Source organism: Cajanus cajan, chromosome 1 (assembly GCF_000230855.2).
Source record: "Cajanus cajan strain Asha chromosome 1, NIPB_CcT2T_4, whole genome shotgun sequence".
NCBI lineage: Eukaryota > Viridiplantae > Streptophyta > Magnoliopsida > Fabales > Fabaceae > Cajanus > Cajanus cajan.
The window spans coordinates 29,424,122-29,445,478 of record NC_138517.1 but is presented as its reverse complement, the minus strand read 5'-3'; positions in this window follow the sequence as shown (position 1 = coordinate 29,445,478).

Sequence of the window (21,357 nt, the reverse complement as noted above, 5' to 3'; positions counted from 1 at the left end):
TGGCCCCTATTTATAGGCAACCAGAGTCACCCGGAACGGCCCGTATTGAAGTCGGAACGGCCCGTTCCGAATCTTTCAAATGTACGCAAATTTTTAAACTGGAACGGCCCGTTCCAAAATCGGAACGGCCGTTCCCAAAAAGCAGAACGGCCCGTTCTAAAATCAGAACGGCCCGTTCCGAGACTCATCCAGAACGGCCCGTTCTCCTTCCGGAACGACCCGTTCTCCCTCCAGAATGGCCCGTTCCAAAGTCAGAACGGCCCGTTCTCCTAGTTGGAACGGCCCGTTCTGGGCCCGTTCTCACTAAAAAAATTTAGTATAATTTTTAAGCTTGGAACGGCCCGTTTTGCTTTTGGAACGGCCCGTTCCAAGTTACCAAAACACCCCTTAAATTTTTTTAAAATTGCGAAAATGCCATCAGTAATAAAATTACAAGAATACCCCTATACCTTTATAAAATTTACGAAAATGCCATTGATAATTAATAATAATAAAAAAAATGGGTATTACAATTCGAGAGTCTTCGAGTCTTATTTCCGACCCGGACAATTTTAGGGGTCTACAGCTGCCCCCCCTTTACTTAGTCAAACGGCTTTTTGGTGTACTGGTTGACAAGTAAAGGAGTTGACCCAATTGTCCGGGGAATAAGCCATCCTTCCGACTTGTAGTGTCTTCCGGTGGAAAATTGTTGAGTAGCCTCTCCAGGTTGAGTATTAGTCGTCGCCTCTCCAGGCTCGTGCTTACCTCGGTGTTTCTGACAACCTCGGTAGCTGAGTACCCGCCTCTCCAGGCTCTACCTCCGTGTTTCTGACGACGTTAGCAGTTGCACACCTCCGTGTTTCTGACGACGTTGGTGGCTGAGTACCACCTCTCCAGGCTCTGCCTCTGTGTTTCTGACGACATTGGCAGTTGCATACCTCTGTTGTTTCTGACGACGGGGTAGCTGAGTACCGCCTCTCCAGGCTCTGTCTCGGTGTTTCTAACAACCTTGACAGTTGCATACCTCCGTTGTTTCTGAAGACGGGGTAGCTGAGTACCGCCTCTCCAGGCTCTGCCTCGGTGTTTCTGACAACCTTGGCAGCTGAGTTTGCCCTCTCCAGGGTCTGCGGTTTGCCCTCCCCAGGGTTGCATACCTTCGTGTTTCTGACGATGGGGTAGCTGAGTACCGCCTCTCCAGGCTCTGTCTCAGTGTTTCTGACAACCTTGACAGCTGAGTTTGCCCTCTCCAGGGTCTGCGGTTTGCCCTCCCCAGGGTTGCGTACCTCCGTGCTTCTGGTCACTTTGGTAGCGTGAGTTTGCCCTCTCCAGGGTCTGCGGTTTGCCCTCCCCAGGGTCTGCCTCCGTGTTTCTGACGATGTTGGCAGTGTGAGTTTGCCCTCTCCAGGGTCTGCCTCCGTGTTTCTGACGACGTTGGCAGTGTGAGTTTGCCCTCTCCAGGGATTTGTGATGATTTTGTCTCCACAGTCCACGATGCTGCTTCGACGATTGTTTTTGATTTTTGTGCCACTGAGGGCTGGATAACGCAGGGATCCGTCTAGGGGATGTGCAGTTACTCATAGGTTCTTGTGTCCCAACTTTCCATTGCGTAGTTGGTGCCCACTGGGGAATTTCTGATTTCTTGGGGGTGCAGACACAAAGATGCTCCTTTTGAGGTGAGCGATGCCTTATGATTGGTTGACGTCCTTTCGACGTTGGTGGAGTATCCCGATTATCCTTATTCGGGTGACTCTTTTTGATTTTCTGATTTTATTGCCTCTGCGTAGGCTGTTATCCGCTGGGGGATTCTATTGTGATGATTTTGTCTCCACAGTCCACGATGCTGCTTCGACGGTTGTTTTTGATTTTGATGCCGCTGAGGGCTGGATAACGCAGGGATCCGTCTAGGGGATGTGCAGTTACTCATAGGTTCTTGTGTCCCAACTTTCCATTGCGTAGTTGGTGCCCACTGGGAAGTTCTGATTCCGTGGGGATGCAGACACAAAGATGCTCTTCCTGAGGTGAGCGATGCCTTATGATTGGCTGTCGTCCTTTCGACGTTGGTGGAGTATCCCGGTTATCCTTATTCGGGTGACTCTTTTTGATTTTCTGGTTTTATTGCCTCTGCGTAGGCTGTTATCCGCTGGGGGATTCTATTGTGATGATTTTGTCTCCACAGTCCACGATGCTGCTTCGACGGTTGTTTTTGATTTTGGTGCCACTAAGGGCTGGATAGCGCAGGGATCCGTCTAGGGGATGTGCAGTTACTCATAGGTTCTTGTGTCCCAACTTTCCACTGCGTAGTTGGTGCCCACTAGGAAGTTCTGATTCCGTGGGGGTGCAGACACAAAGATGCTCCTTTTGAGGTGAGCGATGCCTTATGATTGTCTGACGTCCTTTCGACGTTGGTGGAGTATCCCGGTTATCCTTATTCGGGTGACTCTTTTGATTTTCTGGTTTTGTTGCCTCTGCGTAGGCTGTTATCCGCTGGGGGATTCTGTCATTTTGATCTTGATTGGCCTCTTCTGTTAGGCGGATTATCTTGACGTTCGGTGATTGGCTGAATGCCGAATTCCGCTTGGGGAATGATTATTGATCTTTTTTGGATTTTCTCTTTTTGAAGGAGTGCCTCTGAGTAGGCGAATTATCTTGATGTTTGGTGTTCGGTTGAGTGCCGGATTCCGCTTGGGGAATGGTTATTGATCTTTTCGGATTTTCTTTTTTTTTGAAGGAGTGCCTATGAGTAGGCGAATTATCTTGATGTTTGGTGTTCGGCTGAGTGCCGGATTCCGCTTGGGGAATGGTTGTTGATGTTTTTGATTTTTTTTTTTTTTGAAGGAGTGCCTCTGAGTAGGCGAATGGGGATTGAAGATCTTATGTATCCCAGAGTATTATTTAGAAAGCCTCTTCAGGCTTAGCTTCGCTCGTCGCTCGAGTTGGAAAGCTATCTTCCACTAAGGAAGTCAAAGTCCTTTGACTCGGATATTCTGTTCGGATGATCATGCTTCCATTGGGGAATCTTGCTGATCTTGCGCTGATAGCTTTCACTGGGAATTTGGTCCAAGAGTGTGAGCTGAGATGTCTCTGGGGAGTATTATTTCGGCAAGCCTCTCCAGGCTCAGTTATTCTGTACGATTGGGGAGTATTATTTCGGCAAGCCTCTCCAGGCTCAGTTATTCTGTACGATTGGGGAGTATTATTTCGGCAAGCCTCTCCAGGCTCAGTTATTCTGTATGATGAGGGAGTATTATTTCGGCAAGCCTCTCCAGGCTCAGTTATTCTGTATGATGAGGGAGTATTATTTCGGCAAGCCTCTCCAGGCTCAGTTATTCTGTACGATGGGGGAGTATTATTTCGGCAAGCCTCTCCAGGCTCAGTTATTCTGTATGATGAGGGAGTATTATTTCGGCAAGCCTCTCCAGGCTCAGTTATTCTGTATGATGAGGTTGATTTTCTGAATTTTTGCCTTTTTTGTCGTTTTTTGGCTTTTTCTGTTGACTGCTGTCATACACAAGCAATTTTTTTCTATTTTTCTATTTTATGCGATTGCCTCATGATAAGGTCTTTAAATGTGCAACTAAAAGCCAATATGGCTGTATCCATTTCAGTACGCCTGTATTGAGTTAAAAATTTGTTCATAACCCTAATTTTAGTACGGGCGTACTGAACGTGGTACGGGCGCATTGTTTTTTCTGAAGTTTGATTTTTTTTTTATTTTTGGTTTTTTCAATAAACAGAGAATAAGTGATCTTCCAGTACACCTATCATCTGTATGCATGTATGCGGTATGATGCACCTAATTCTATTTGATTTATTTTTTCAAAAGAATTAACCGATGCGTTTCTTTGCTTGGATTTTGCCATTCCTCTAGACAGGCTGTGCGCTGCCGATTTCTGTAACCGAGGAATGATGCGTGTTATATCGAGATTGGTGTCATCAACCAAGTGATCCTTCCCTTCCTTTAGAAGACATGTCAACCCTCCTATTGACCACTATATCTCCATGTTTCCACTAGATTATTCTAAAATCGTTTGGGACAAGAGAAAAGAAAGGAAAGATATTCTTTTTGTTCAAAAGTTTGTGTTTTAGAGGGGATTATTATTATTTTGAAAATGGTTTTTGTAAGAATGGCTGGCCAAGGTAGGCTCATGTGTTTAGGCTTGTTTGATTAAACACTTATGAAGTTAAGAAAGTCTTGTTATTTGACGTTGTGATTTGACAACTTAGATAGCTTTCCTTGAACCTTTCTTTTTGAATTTGGTTCATGATACCATCATGGGTTTCTTTTGCTTTTTTGATTGTCCTTATTTTTGCCTAAAACACCCCTTTGTGGCGTCTTAGCGGACCTTTGTTTTTGTTTATTTTTGCAACCCTAATTTTTGCCTAGGTCACCCTTTTGTGGGATTCCTAGCGGGTTCTTTGCTCTTATTTTTGCGCAGCCCCCTTTTTGGGTTTCCTGCCGAGCTTTTCGTTTTTAGGATTTCTTTTTTTATCCATGATGGCACCTGTCGAGGCCAAGGAAAGGTGCTCCAAGTTGTCACGCACACTTCCACATAAAAATGATGCGGGTTTATTGTTATTAAGACGATTTTAACCTCATTCATGCTTATTCAAACAGGGTTAAAATAATGTGGTCTAGAGATTTATTGCAAGCAAGAAAAGAAGCAATAAGAAATAATAAAGAATGATTTTATTATAATCATAATGGAAACATGTGCCCTATCGAGGCTCGGGGGTCGGGCTGTCCCCGAGGAGTAATCTCTAATAGTCATCAGGTCTATACATCCCTATCGGAAGGAGAAAAACACTTGACGACGACGACCGGCCTTAACGCTTGTGAACCGGCCTTCCTAAAGATCTGGCTTAAAGAACGTCGAGGAGGATCTTGGTTCCTCTTCGTCCTTTGATCTTTAATAGGGTTGTATCCTAACCCTTGTTTCCCCGAATTATTCTTGATAGTGGGTAGCTCGGGAATTCCTTGGGAATCCTTGCCAAGTCCTTGTCCGGGCAAGTATCCGTTCTTGGTGAGCATGTAGGCCACCTTCTTCATTTCTCGGGGAAACGTTTCGACATTGGCGATCTCCAATGCTTGGAAGGCGGTCTCTAGAGCTTCCTCTGCTGCATCCACGTAAGGTATGGCAGATGGCTTGCTGATGAGTATGTCATCTTCAGCTTGTACGGTCACCAGCTTGTCACCTACTATGAATTTGACTTTCTGGTGGAGCGTAGAGGGAACAGCTTTCGCATCATGAATCCAAGGTCGGCCGAGGAGACAGCTGTATGCGGGAGTAATATCCATCACTTGAAATTCGACATTGAAGATGGTGGGTCCAATTTGGATTGGAAGATTGATTTCTCCCACCACTTCTCTTTTAGAACCGTCGAAAGCTCGGACGATCATGTTGCTCGGGCGCATTTGGACTCCCTTGATTGCCATTTGATCGAACGTTCTTTTTGGCATCACATTCAAGGAAGATCCGTTATCCACCAAGACTTTAGCGATGTGATATTCCTTGCACTTTACAGAGATGTGCAAGGGCTTGTTGTGGTTTGGTCCCTCAGCGGGGATTTCTTCATCGGTGAAAGTGAGGTGATCATTAGCCGTGATGTGACTAACAATCCCCTCAAATTTGTCTTGGGAGATAGTGTGCGACACGTATGCCTCGTTCAAGACTTTCAACAGAGCTTGTCGATGCGGTTCGGAGCTTAGGATCAACGACAACAGAGTGATCTTTGTTGGCGTCCTATGAAGTTGATCCACGATGGAGTACTCGCTCTGTCGGATATACTTTAACAGCTCATCAGTCTCCTCCTCGGATTCTTTATTTTCCTCGGTTTTCTCTTTTTCTTTTCCTTTATTCTTGGGAGCTTTGTCATGAAGATCTTCGGGAGTGTAGATCCTGCCACTCCTAGTCATGCCCCCAAGTCCAGCGATGTTAGAGATATCGCTGTCGGCAGAAGAATGGATGTCGTATATCCATGGCACAGCCTTATTCGATTCGTAGGGAAAAGGTCTTGGAGCAGTGATCATTAACGGTGTCGGACCTTCCCTTTTATTCGTCTTGGTTACCAACAACGGAGTTGATGTGCGTTCGCTTGGCGCGGTTGTTGGCTTACACTTAATAACAAATGGCGTGCGATCCATTCTGAACATACGCATCGCTTAATCCTTTCTTTTTATTACTATTATTAATGAATTACTAGGAGGGATGTATGAAATGCAAACCTAGATCCCTCCATGGTCTTTGATAAGAATGCATGATATGAGATGATGGCGATGAATATGCATGCATTGTGTTTATTCAACTAAGCATTATCATGTTTTCGGGATGCTCCTAAGATGATGCATGATATTGCTTGGTTTGGATAAATACCTTTTTCTTTTTTTTGGATATTTTGTTTTTTGTATTTTTTTGGGTGAAAAATGGAAACTACCTATATGAATGTGATGAAGGTAGATGTTAACACCATGTAATGGAAGATTCTTATTCATATTTATTCTTATTTAAAAAAAGGAATGTTGTATGTTTAAATAATGCAATGTATGCTCATACAATGTCACATAAATAATGCACAAACAATTCACTCATCCACGAACAGTCACGAGCGAATCACGAGGTAGGAGTATCCTGCAGAAAAGTGCATATTCAAGGAGGTTCTAACTGTTCTCACCGGTCTGAGGCCCCCAAGGTGCCCCCATTATAGGGACCCAATTCCTCTCATCGTAAGTCGATGGAAAGCTCCAACGCACTATCGGACTCGAGTTCATGGTTATCACCTTGAGTGATGTTTTCCGACAACGGTCTACGGGAACCTATAGACCCATTCGACAACCGGCCGTACTAACATCCACTCCCTATGGCTTTCCACTCATGCCCCCGGGTATAGAGGGAACTGTTGTGTGCAAAGGTTTGTGTGCAGTTTATATTTCAAACAATTGCGGAAATTTAAACATCCAACAGTTATTAAAGCCAATTAGGTAAAACATGTTATCATACAAGCGAGGGGTAACGAAGTAATTTTAAACTATTATTTTAGAAATAATCCATCACTAAATGGGACTGACTCTCGAGGCTTCCCCAGTGGAGTCGCCATCTGTCGCCACCCGCCGAAACGGACCTTGGCATTCGCGACGATGGTCGGACTCTTTTTAAAGGTTTGAAAAATGATGGATTGTTAGAACGACTTATTCTCAAACTGAGACCTCATCGAACTAACAATTTTATTAAATGATTCACCAATCCATGTTAATCCCAAGCGGGACCCTCCATGGATTAGTGGTTTTCGCAAAAAGAAGGGTTCTTGGAGTCGCCACCAATGTTTTACTCAAAACATTGGAAAAAGGGATAAGGCAATTGATTTTCGCAAATCAACCTTGGCCATTACAACCAGAGTTGGGTAAGGGAGTCGGTTACGTGCGGGGAAGGTGTTAGCACCCCACAACGCCCCTTTCGGGTTCCCTATGACGGATTATTTCATAAATAACAGTGTAAAATTACTAAATTACCCCTATTTATTAGAAACGACTATAAACGAGATATCTACATGATGAAAAATGCAATGCAACAATCAGAAAGCAATAAAAGGAAGGATTTGAAAAAGAAACCTTTGAAGCGTGCTTTTATATATTCAAACAGACGTTAGGAGGCTTTTTGGCGCTCCTTCCCACTACACGCTAGCTCGCTCCTTCCCTAAAGATTAATTTTTACTATGGAAATCAAAAAGATTTCCCTTCGACTAGTTCGAATCCTCAAGCTAAATGCTCAGAACTCAAGAACTTTGTCGGATCGGCTCTCGGAGAGATTTCTAGGGCAGAACACTGCTCAAAAACCCCAGAATACTCAACCAGAGGGTCCAGAAGTCTGGAAAAGTGTCCAAATGTGTGGAATGACGTCCAAATGACGTCCTATATATAGGAGTGAGGCGCAGTACGGCCTCTGACATCAATATGGCCCGTACTGAAGTTTTGAACTACAGTACGGCCGTATTGAATTCAGTACGGCCGTACTGAAGTTCAAAAACTTCAGTATGGCCGTATTGGTTTCAGTACGGCCGTATTGTAGTTCAAATTGTTCAGTACGGCCGTACTGAACTTCTAGGAGGCCGTATTGAGCTCCAATCCTCCCACATCCTTATTTTAAGCTACTCTAAGACTTCTAAACCTATGAAGAATCATCCTAGGGTCTTCCAGGGTCTTCCAGGAGTCCTTTCGGCTGACTTTCCTTCGGTCTTCGAGAGTCTTCGAGTCTTATTTCCGACCCGGACAATTTTAGGGGTCTACACTCATATATGAGAGTGGTGCTCAGGGAGGCCACTGGATTTGGGAGAGTGGTGCTCAGATAGGCCACTGGGTTGGGTGAGTCTCCTCTAAGTCCTTAGCTAGTGTTGGAGCGGGGTATGAGGTCGAGGGTTATTCCCTTAACCAATTACTCGGGAAGGTGCGTGGATCCTTGCGGATAGTCGGTGGGCGAACTCCACAATTGACTTGGTTAATGCATGCAACGGTCGTGGTAAGCCCGTACCTAGCTGTGCTATACCTGAAGGTGGATCTGGACTTCCAAGTGTGTAAGTGACATCATCCGAGTAAACCCGAGTGAGGATTATATCCTGTTTAGCTGTGACCGAGAGGGCGCATTGGGCATGAAAACGGTTGGGGTGGTTTCGGTAGGATGGAATGTCACTTATACAACTCTATTGTTATGGAGATCTCCTAGGTGTATGCGTGACGACGCATTAGATGATTGATATGCATTGATATCTGTCATGAGATGCATTTATTGCATGAGTATTAGTATGATGAAGTGGGGTGTTTGACTTCATGATTGGTGGATTGTATTTTATGCATGAGTAGTATTGGATAGAGTGTATGGTGTGACTCTATGAATCTGATTGTCAGTTGGATGATTGTGTAGTATAAATTATTATTCTATACTTGTATGATTGATTTGTGAATTCTAGCTTACCCTTCTGTTTCCATGTGGTGGAACTGCGATGATCATACTTGGTATGGGAGCAGGTCAGGGCTGGCTTGGAGTTGAGGTGACCGCTGCGAGACAGGGAGTTTGTTCCTCGTGCTAGGGTTACCATTTTGGGTAACAGTTTTGTTTATGCTTGACCGGCACTAGGAAATATTATTTTTGGTATGACTGTACATATATGGAGTTTTATTTTATAACCAGAAATTTAGTTATTTTATTCTTGTCTATACCTGTATGTATGAGTTATCCAACTTAATATTTCTCTTAGTTCACTAGTAGCAGTGCGATTCCACTAAGTGTAGGGACCACGGCGGGTCGTTACACTTTTATGGTATCAGAGACGGTCGAGTCTTTTGGGATACTCTGTGGGAGTGATCCTTTTAGGTTTTTGTTTTGTCATTTCTCTGATATGTGTTAATTTTGGTGAGTTATAGTGGTGAAGTGTTTGTAAAAGAATGTTTGAATTCTTTTAGAATGGTGAGGCCTCAGTTTGATCAGATCGCCAGGGCTATGGAGATGATGGCCATGGTGATGCGGCAGCAAAGTGCTCACTTTGCTCAGATGGAGGCAGGTAGAGTTGCAGCTGAGGCAGCTAGACGATGGTCTCTTCGTATGGAAAGATTTAGCAGAGTTCAGGAAATGTTAGCCTCCTCAATTCAAGGGGGATTCAGATCCTGATGTGACAGATTTGTGGTTGTGTGAGATGAGAAGATTTTCAGTGTTTTGGGATTTTCTGAGAAGAGGAAGTTGGCCTATGCAGTATACATGCTGGCGGGCGAGATTGTGTACTGGTGGAGAGGCACCAGGTAGATGATAGAGAGTAGAGGTGTGGTTGTAGATTGGGATTGCTTCAAGAGAGTTTTCTTGGAAAAGTATTTCTCGAACAGTGTTAGATATGCTAAGGAGGTTGGAACTGCAGCAGGGGAGCATGTATGTTCCAGATTATGCTATGAGGTTCGAGCATTTGGCTCGTTTCTACTCTCAGGGGGTACCTGAGGCTTGGAGATGTAGAAAGTTTGCAGAGAGGACCTTAAGACAGGCATGTTCAGTCTTAGAGGGGTGCTGTTAGTAAGGGACCTCGTCCTACTACTCTTCAAGGTGGAGCACAGTCGGTGCAGTGTTACAAATGTGGAGAAACCCACATGGTTAGAGATTGTTCACATTCGGGGAAATGTTTTTTCAGATGTGGCAGGCTAGGCCACCTTTTCGGAGATTGTCAAATGCCACCGACTCCATCTGGAGTGCCTCGAGGCTAGTCAGGCCTACGGTTGAGGGGAGAGTAATTTTCTTTATCAGGTGTAAAGGCTTTCACTTAATCAGATTTGGTGAAGAGGGAGGGGAAGGTAGCAGGTGAGGATGTTTTGTTCCTGTTTGATTCCGGTGCCACACTTTCATTTTTTTCTGTTGATCGTGTGGGGAGATTGGGTTGTTAGTGTTCGCATGGCACGTTGATTTGTATGTATCTACTCCGGCTTCAATTTCTTTAGTGACATCAGAGATGTGTGTGAGATGCCCGATAGAGGTGTTTGGTAGGAGGTTCTGAGTGAACCTGATTGTGTTGCTCATGGTAGATATTGACATAATCTTAGGGATGGATTGGTTATCTGCCCCTCACATCCTTATAGATTATGCTCGAAGAGAGTTGGTATTTCCTCAGTTGGAGGATGAGGTGTTGTTGTCAGCGGGTCAGGCTGAGTAGCTGATGAGAGATGGAGCTGAGTGCTTCATGTTATTTGTCATTTTGAGTGTTGAGACAGAGAGGGCCATCATTGGGATTGGGATTGTCAGTGACTTTCCTGAGGTGTTCCCAAATGATGTGCCAAGATTGTCACCTATGCGTGATGTTGTGTTTAGCATTGATCTGGTGCTGGGTGCAAGACCGGTATCAGTGGCTCCTTATAGGATGGTTCAAGATGAGTTGGTAGAGCTGAAGAAACAGATTGAGGATTTGTTGGAGAGACAGACAGTGAGGCCCAGTGTTTCTCCTTGGGGTGCCCCGGTACTGTTAGTAGAGAAAGATGTTAGGGCCCATTTGCGTGTTGATTATCGGCAATTGAATAAGTTGACGATAAGGAATAAGTATCCACTTTCGAGGATTGATGATTTGATGGATCAGTTGAGGGGAGATTCGGTGTTTTTGATGATTGATTTGAGATCTGGATACCATCAGATCAGGGTAAAGGGGAGTGACATACAGAAGACTGCTTTCAGGACTAGGTATGGTCACTGTGAGTACGTAGTGATGCGTTTCGGTGTCACTAATGCTCCAACAGTGTTCATGAATTACATGAACAGGATTTTCGGGTCGTTCTTGGACAGATTTGTGGTGGTCTTCATTGATGATATATTGGTGTATTCTAGATCTTTGGAGGATCACCGTGAGCATCTGAGGTTAGTTTTAGAGGTGCTGAGGGAGAGGTAGTTGTATGCCAAATTTTCTAAGTGTGAGTTTTAGTTGTCTGAGGTGAGGTTTTTGGGGCATGTGATATCGACAGAGGGGATTGTAGTGGATCCAGCCAAGGTGGAGGCTGTGATTCAGTGGGAGCGTCCGATGACTGTTACGAAGATTAGGAGTTTTGTTGGGTTAACGGGTTACTATCAGAGATTCATAGAGGGTTTCTCTCGAATAGTAATGCCTTTGACTTAACTAACTCGAAAGGATTAGCTTTTTGTTTGGATGGACGCTTGTGAGCAGAGTTTTCAGGAATTAAAGGGGTGATTGACTATTTCTCCAGTTTTGGTGTTACCTGACACTGGTGAGTATTTTGATGTGTTCTGTGATACTTCTCACCAGGGGTTGGGCTGTGTGTTGATGCAGGAAGGGAGATTAGTAGCGTATGCTTCGAGGCAACTTAAGACTCATGAAAGGAATTATCCTACTCATGATTTGGAGCTTGCAGCTGTGGTGTTTGTTTTGAAGTCATGAAGGCACTATCTATATGGTGCGAGATTCAATGTATTTAGTGATCAGAAGGAGTTGAATATGAGGTAGAGAAGGTGGATGGAATTCCTAAAGGACTTTGATTTCCTGTTGATGTATCATCCTGGGAAGGCGAGTGTGGTAGCAGATGTATTGATTAGGAAATCCATTCATGTGTCGGTTATCATGATTAGGGAGTTGGAACTGATTGAGTAGTTCAGAGATTTGAGACTAGAGGCAGAGGTTGTTCAAGGTAACATTAGTTGTGGTATGATCACCATAACTAATGAGTTCTTGAGACAGGTGGGAACTAAGCAATTACAGGATCCAGAGTTGTTGAGGATTTTGGGATTTGCTTGGTACTGAGAGGACAAATGGTTTTGAGCTTTGTGTTGATGGAGATTCCAGAGTGGAAGTGTGATAATGTCACTAAGGACTTTGTGGTTGGGTTGCCTAGGATAGCTAGGAACAGTGACTCTATCTGGGTGATTGTTGATAGGTTGACAAAGTATGCGCATTTTCTTCCTGTCAAGAGGTGGTCCTTGGAGAGACTTGCATAGTTGTATATTAGAGAGATAGTACGGTAGCATGGAGTGCCTTCTAGTATTATCTCTGACAGAGATCCAAGGTTTATTTCCAGGTTGGTAGACTTTGCATCAGGCTTTAGGGACGAGGTTGAGGTTGAGCTCCACTTATCATTCACAGACAGATGGTTAGTCGGAGAGGACAATTCAGTCATTGGAGGATCTCTTGAGAGCTTGTGTGTTGGATCATTTGGGTAGTTGGGAGGAGGTGTTACCATTGGTAAAGTTCACTTATAATAATAGTTATCACTTGAGCATTGGCATGGCGCCTTTTGAGGCTTTGTATGGCGGAGGTGTAGGACTCAATTATGTTGGTATCAGGAAGGTGAGTCAGTAGTGGTTGGTCCAGAGTTAGATCTTTAGACTACTGAAATGGTGAGATAGATTCAGGAAAGGTTGAGGGCTACCCAGAGTTGATAAAAGTCCTATGCTGATAGGAGGAGGATACCTCTAGAATTTGAAGAGGGAGAGCATGTGTTTCACGTTTCACAGTTGAGGAACTACATCAGAGACCTGAGTTATGTGGTAGAGATGGATGAGGTCTAAGTTAGAGAGAACTTGACCTATGAGAAGAGACCGGTAGCTGTGGTTGATCACAAGTTGAAGAAGCTCCGTGGCAAGTCCATCAGCTTGGTGAAGATTCTTTGGGATGCAGTTACTGGTGAGGTTACCTGGGAGGTGGAGAGTCAGTTCAAGGAACAATATCCATTCCTCTTTTCAGGTAAGCCTATTTTCGGGGACAAAAATTCCTATTTGTTGGGAGGTATTGTAACGTAGAAAAAAAATGTGGCTGATTTAGTAGCCCAGAACGGGCCGTTCCCAATCTGGAACGGGCCGTTCCAAGCTATTAAATTGAACTGAAATTCGTAGTGGAGAACGGGCCGTTCTTGAGGGAGAACGGGCCGTTCTGGATGGAGAACAGGCTATTCTAGAGGGGAGTACGGGCCGTTCTGGATGGAGAACGGGCCGTTCTGGATGAGTTCCAGAACGGGCCGTTCTGATTTCAGAACAGGCCGTTCTGCAGGTGATTTTTGTGCGTATTGAGGGAGTTCAGAACGGGCCGTTCCGGTATCGGTACAAGCCGTTCTGGCAAATCTGAAAAGTCTATAAATAGGGGTTGGGGGCCTTCAGGAGAATGTGAGTTTTTAGAGAGAAGTTTTAGAGAGAAGGTCTCTAGGTCTGTGAGCTCCTTTCTCTCCCAAATTTCTCTGTATGACTCCTTTCCTCCTCTAGATCACTAACGCCTTCTGGCTTTTCTTGAAATTCAGATTAGGAAGCTTGCTTTGGGAGGATTGAAGTTCCAGGTTGAGCTTCGGAAAGGAATTCTACTTCTTCTCAGTTATTGGCTGTTTTGAGCCAATCTTCAGGTGAGGGAAGCTAGAATGTTTGTTATTTAAGTTGCATGTGAGATTAGAAATTCAATTGATGCATGAAAGTTGAGGATCCATGGCTGGATCGGAGAATTCGCTCATTTTTCGAGGTTTTGGGAAAAATGGGATTTTTGGGTGGAATTGATGCATCGGATGGGTGCATGTAGATTTGGAGTTTTGCTTTTGTGTTGTATGGAGCCTATGCATTGTGTTTTTGTGTTTGCATGTGGCTGGATTTGTTGGTTTGGATGAGAGTTTCTGAACTCTCTAACTGGGATTAGGCTAGGCGCAAGTTGAGCGCGCCAGGCGTGGAAGAGCTTAGGGCTCTCGGGTTGGATATTGGGCCAGACGTGATTTGGTTGCGTCAGGCGTGGATACTCTTAGAAGTCTTTGTTTCAAGGATACTGAGCGTGAGTTGAACGCGCTGGGCGTGGATGAGTCTTAGGACTCTCAGGTTGGGTTTAGGCTGGGCGAGCTGAGACTATGCCAGGCGTGAATATATTTATATAATTGATTTAAATTGATGCTTATGCATGTTAAAGTTAAAATTTTAGATCATGTATGTATGATATATGATATATAGTGCAGTATGATTCATATGTATGCTTGGTGATGATACGTATGAATGTTTGAATATGATATGACATGTGTATATGTTCATATGAGTATGTTTATTGATCATAATGATGGGTAGATCATTTATGATGTATGATGCATTATTGCATGTGATGTCTTATGACATGTGTATGATTGTTGATCATGATGGTGGGCATACCGTTATGATGTATGATGCATGATTGCATGTGATGCCTATGGCATGAGTCTAGCCTATGACTTGAGGAGAGGAAAAATATTTTTGAACTGGAAGAGCTCATATAGAGTCTCTTGAGAGTGGTGCTTGGATAGACCACTGATATATGAGAGTGGTGCTCAGGGAGGCCACTGGATTTGGGAGAGTGGTGCTCAGATAGGCCACTGGGTTGGGTGAGTCTCCTCTAAGTCCTTAGCTAGTTTTGGAGCGGGGTATGAGGTCGAGGGTTATTCCCTTAACCAAGTACTCGGGAAGGTGCGTGGATCCTTGCGGATAGTCGGTGGGCGAACTCCACAATTGACTTGGTTAATGCATGCCAAGGTCGTGGTAAGCCTGTACCCAGCTGTGCTATACCTGACGGTGGATCTGGACTGCCAAGTGTGTAAGTGACATCATCCGAGTAAACCCGAGTGAGGATTATATCCTGTTTAGCTGTGACCGAGCGGGCGCATTGGGCGTGAAAACGGTTAGGGTGGTTTCGGTAGGATGGAATGTCACTTATACAACTCTATTGTTATGGAGATCTCCTAGGTGTATGCGTGACGACGCATTAGATGATTGATATGCATTGATATATGTCATGAGATGCATTTATTGCATGATTATTAGTATGATGAAGTGGGGTGTTTGACTTCATGATTGGTGGATTGTATTTTATGCATGAGTAGTATTGGATAGAGTGTATGGTGTGACTCTATGAATCTGATTGTCAGTTGGATGATTGTGTAATATAAATTATTATTCTATACTTGTATGATTGATTTGTGAATTCTAGCTTACCCTTCTGTTTCCATGTGGTGGAACTGCGACGATCATACTTGGTATGGGAGCAGGTCAGGGCTGGCTTGGAGTTGAGGTGACCGCTGCGAGACGGGGAGTTTGATCCTCGTGCTAGGGTTACCATTTTGGGTAACAGTTTTGTCTATGCTTGACTGGCACTAGGAAATATTATTTTTGGGATGACTGTACATATATGGAGTTTTATTTTATAACCAAAAATTTAGTTATTTTATTCTTATCTATACCTGTATGTATAAGTTATCCAACTTAATATTTCTCTTAGTTCACTAGTAGCAGTGCAATTTCACTAAGTGTAGGGACCACGACGAGTCGTTACAAAGAACATGGATCTTTAAGTTCTTGAGAGCACGACTGTAAAGAAAGAAAAAGTGAGAAGTGTAAGAAATGAAATTGATGTAACCTCTCTTAACTCCTTAACTTACATTTAACCGCTCTAATAAAATAAATAAGTCATAATTACACTTCCATTCCCTTAACATTAAAATAATACATATATTTAATTAAAAATCATATGTTTCATATAAATAAAATGCACTTATTAAAATTCACTTAATTAATTATTATAAAGCTATTATTAATATTAGCAAAAGCTCATGGTGTTACATCATCTACTACGACTACTGCCACAATGATGTGTAAGACACCTCATTGAAGAAAGGGATCAATGGTCTAGTTCTACCACTAACAACACTCAAGACGCAACGTTCTATGATTCAAAGAAGATTTTTGTGAAAAGTATGAAGTGACAATAGTAATGTATTTTGAAATTCTGTCTAAAATTAATTTAAATTCAATTTACTTATGTCACAATCGTGAAATGGAATATAATATGTATTTCATTCATTATATAAAGATTTTTATTAACTAGAATTGACAATAAAAATTATTTTTTTGAAATGTTTTAAAAAATTAGAAATAAAAGAAATTATAGAAACTAAAAATGAAAAGCGATTAATTATAGAGACGAAAATTGTATTTGATTCTTTCATATATATTAATTCGAGTTTCTTGGGATTTCTTAATTTATTTTTGAATATTTGTGAGTATATATATGAAGATGCTGTGACACTTCAAAAATCAAAATTGCAATTTTGTGGAAGTACATTTCTTTGGGAATCCGGATGATCTTTATGACATGCTTGGGACAGTCCATTTATGATGTTTAAAGAAGATTGAGACAGTTTATACTTTCCTAGCTCGGTGACCACATATTTAACGCGAGTATATTTTGCCCACATGAGGTTTTATTTACCACAAATTCCATAAAATTGGACAACAAGAAAACTACAAAGAATTATGAAATTTCCGTATTACAAATATAGATGAATAAAATAAAATACACACTATAGGAAGCCTTTACGTTACGGTAATGCTTGAAAGTCAAATTCACGTATTTATGTTCTTAAAAGTGAGGAGTATATGTCACTCTCGGAGCAAGTTGTTAAACTCTTTTTTTTTTTTTTTTTAAATCATGATATCGGTATGAATTATTCACCATTAAAAATATTATGTAATTTCTATTAGAGATTTTTACCGTACACAAAGTAGATTTTTTCCTTTCAATATAATATATTTCATATTTAATGTTAGGATTCAAATCCTGACTAAATTAGTTAAGAGATATAAATAGTTATTACTAGTGTCAACTAATGTTGATCGTTAAACTTCTTTATAAGTATTTTTAAAAGAGAAAAATAAAATAAAAAAATAAAATAAATGCTTTTATATATTAAAATTAATTTATATATAAATTAATTTCTAAAAGTTAAGTTTAGTTGCATTTTTTTTTCAATCCAAGTTTCACAATTTCACATTTTTTTCATTTAACTCTAAAATTAATCATTTTACCAACCAAATGATAAGATTTTGGAACATGAATGAATCGTCTTGAAACAGGTATAGGAAAGAAAGAGGAACTTGACCTTAACTGCGACTTGCTGGTAGAACCAAAGTTATCAAAATAAAGAAGCGTGACTCTGATCGCTACCTGTCGGTAGAACTAACACTATCAAGTTCTTATCCAAGAACAAATGAAAAAGCTCTCACATGAGAAACTCAAAATATATTAATATTCAATCTGATCTAGATGCTTACAAGATGCTCTTATTTATAGGCTAAGATAAACAACCTATCACTTACATGTATTAAATTTCCACTAAGCTCCACTAACAAAGCAATAAAATCCCATTAATTTCCACTAGCATTTATTTTCCATTTAGTAGCCTAAAGGACAAGGAAAATCCATCAGATTTATTTAATAAAATAAAATGAAAATTACACAAAAATTGGACTTAATCAACTTTTGAGCCCAAAATTACTTAAACTCCAGCCCACTAGTGTTTCTTCTTAATTATATGAGTTTGGGCTTGTCTTTAATTTGGATCTATGTCTTCATCAGCTCTTAGCAAGGTAATCCATTTTGATACAATCTCTGAACTTAACTTTCAAACTTTAACGTATTTTCTCATCTATTAATTGATTGTTTATTGTTGTTAGTTGACTCTTGACTTGACACATTGACCGTGAATGTGACACATTATATTATATCATCACTCCTGTATAAATACATGTTTCTAATTGATATCACTAATTAACATATCATATCAATGATTAACATGTCACCTTATTGTCATATTAACAATCAACTTACATTATTAAATAGATAACTAATAGTACGAAATATATATAAAATTTAAAAATTGAGTAAAAAAATCCATGAAATTGTGAAAAATAAATGGTAAAAATTGGAGTTAAGTATAAGAGTTATATCATATTAGCTTATAAACTAAATTTTAACTTGCATATAAAATAGTTTTAATTTATGAAGATTTTTTTTTTTAGAAGTGATTTTGAAATTTATCCCAACAGTCCTAGATTCCTTAAATCCTGGTGTGTCCAAAGTCGAATTCCTAAGTACGAGTTTAACGGGAGCTCTGGCTTGACCAAAGCAACTGGATTGATAACATGCTTATTTCCATGTTTTGAATATGATTTTCAACATTTCAAATATATTTTTTTGAATCTAATAATTATAGTTTTCACACGTGATACGTGATTGTTGACTTTGGAAAATGTAATTTAATTAATACTCCATCTCAATTTATATATAAACAAATAAAATCAATTTTATACGGATTAATAAAATTTATTAAATATATTTAATTTTCGTAATTCTACATGAAATATACATCACATTTTTTAAAATATATTTAATTATGTTAAATAGCACTCACATTATTACTACAAGAGTATTTTTAATTAAAAATATAAATAAAATGGACTTAATAAAAATTGTTTATATTTTAGTCCAAGAAAATATTTATTTTTATAAATAAATTCAAAGGAAGTGCTTATTTAATTCAAATTAAATAAATCTGACATTGGCATATCAACTTGTCGTTTTCGAAAGGTCAAATTGCATTTATTTCTTTAGAATATATGTTTAATGCGTCATTTGATTTATGAATTTTTTTGAAAATTTTAATTTAATCTTTAAATTAGAAAAAATTATCAAGTACTCCATCTTTTATATTTTTATAATTTATTTTTCAAAATTAGAAGTCCAATTACAATACATAAAATTAGATATAAAATATTTTATGTTTTCCTTCTTTTAGACAACCAAATCTTATTATAGGTTCATGTTATCATTCATGAAAACATAAAAACTCTATAATTACATATGAATAATTATATCAGATTATTATTTAATATAATTATTCAAGTATGAAAATATAAAAGGTATTAAATAAAATTTTATGGATTGTAAATAGACTTGTAGTTCTAGAGATTTAATTACAAAAACATAAAAAAATAAAAGATTTAATTATAATTTTTTTTAATCTATAGACCTAATTATTTTTTTTTCAAAAAATTAAATGAACATGATTTATTAAACCTAAAATGTATTCTTTAATATAATGATATGTCGTTATTATGTTAATCATGGATCTTTTGTAACAATCCACCTTGATCCTTAAATTGTACGATACAACTACTAGCAATGAAAAATATCTAATTTAAGACAATAAACTTACAAATATGAAAAACATCTACTATATTGGATGCATATAAAGGTAAATAACTATATAAATATATGCAATATAAATATAGTAATCTAATAAATGTAAATTATATCATAAGTTATCAGTCAAGCAACTACAATTGTCTATACAAATTTACCATTACCGGGTAGTTAATAAAACATCCAACTCTAATGCTAGTGCATGGCCTCCACCATTACACTCCATACCTATCCCTGTCCTACTCTTATACCACGTGTGATCATCGCAATCCAAATCACATGGAAACACGTAAGGGTAAGTTAGAGTAAAAAAAGAAAACAACATATATTCAACATGAAAATGTCACATTACCATTTCATCTTCAACCACACAACAACAGGACATCACAGTATACAACACAGATCAACCTAATAACTTAAGTTCAACACAGTAGCACATTTTATCACAAATCAATATAACATATGAATAACACAATCAATTCAACACATCATATGCTTACCACAACAACTATATGTATCGTCATGCATTTCAACTAGGAGATCTCCTATAACACAAGGTGAGTAGTTTAAGTGGCTTGATCCTATCAAACTTACACCATAAAGTGATCTGTATTGGGCTTGCTAGATCGACGACAAATTGGATAAAAATCACAACACAACAGCTTGACTTCTCATATTTCACGACTTAAACAAGGAAGTCTAGTATTGTTGTCAGAGTAGAACAACTGGGTATGGGCCTTCCACGACATTATCTAGATTAACTGAGCCTCATATGAAATTAGCCCACCAACTACCCTTCAAATACTATGCCCTCCGATACTCGGTTAGGAACTAAGTTTCCAACTCCATACTTTACTCGGTTGATCACTTGTAATCAGTAAGCTTAACCTGACCCTTATACTACAGTCGCTTCATACACATGTGTCTTGACCTTATCCACACACAATACCAACAAAGTCCTAAAGGAGAAATTACACAGTATCCACTTCAAAGGTCAACTCCCCAAGAAGGGTATTCAACATATTGGGCTTTCAAAGCACCTCAACATAATATCCAAACAAAGGGATATGCAACTTTCAAAAACCTCTCCTATAGTTCTAAGTAGTCAACACAACTCAACAACATGACAACTCTTTATAGATTCAACACAACAATAAAATCAACACACAACTTTACATCTTACCACTCAATCATCATAACTCATATTCAATTCTTTAATCAACATACATCTCATCATATATTTAACACAACTACACAATCAACATACAACTTTGTCAACTCATATCTACTTCTCAACTAACAACTCACAACAAAATCATCACATACTACTTCATCACTACAACTCATTCATCATATTTTCATTTAACAACTTAAATCAACAAGTAATTAACATTTTATCAACTACATCATCATGTTTTTATTAAGTAGCCAATGCCCTGTGCTACACACCTTATGCCCAATGCCACCCAAATAGGGAGCTCTTTGCCTTGTCCATGCCCGACACTACACAACCCGTGCCCGACATGACTAAGCAGAGGTCCTTGAGACCTTGTGTCTAGCGTGATAAAGCAACACGCCCAACCCTATCTCAAGTAAAGAGTCTCTGCTTGACTCTCGCTCAATGTCACCACATCAGTGCCTCGTGAAATTTAGACAAAGTTATGGCTTGACCACACTAGGAGCCACTCAATTAACACCTCGATTTTCACAAATTATATGAAGGCTCAAATCCCAATAAGGGTGATTTAGTAGCCTAGAACATGTCATTCTCAAACTAGAATGGGCCGTTCCAAACTAATAAAAAGGCATATAAACCCTAGATTGGAACGGACCGTTCCAACACAGGCTATTATGAGTAAAATTTGAACCTAGAACGGGCCATTCCACTTTGGG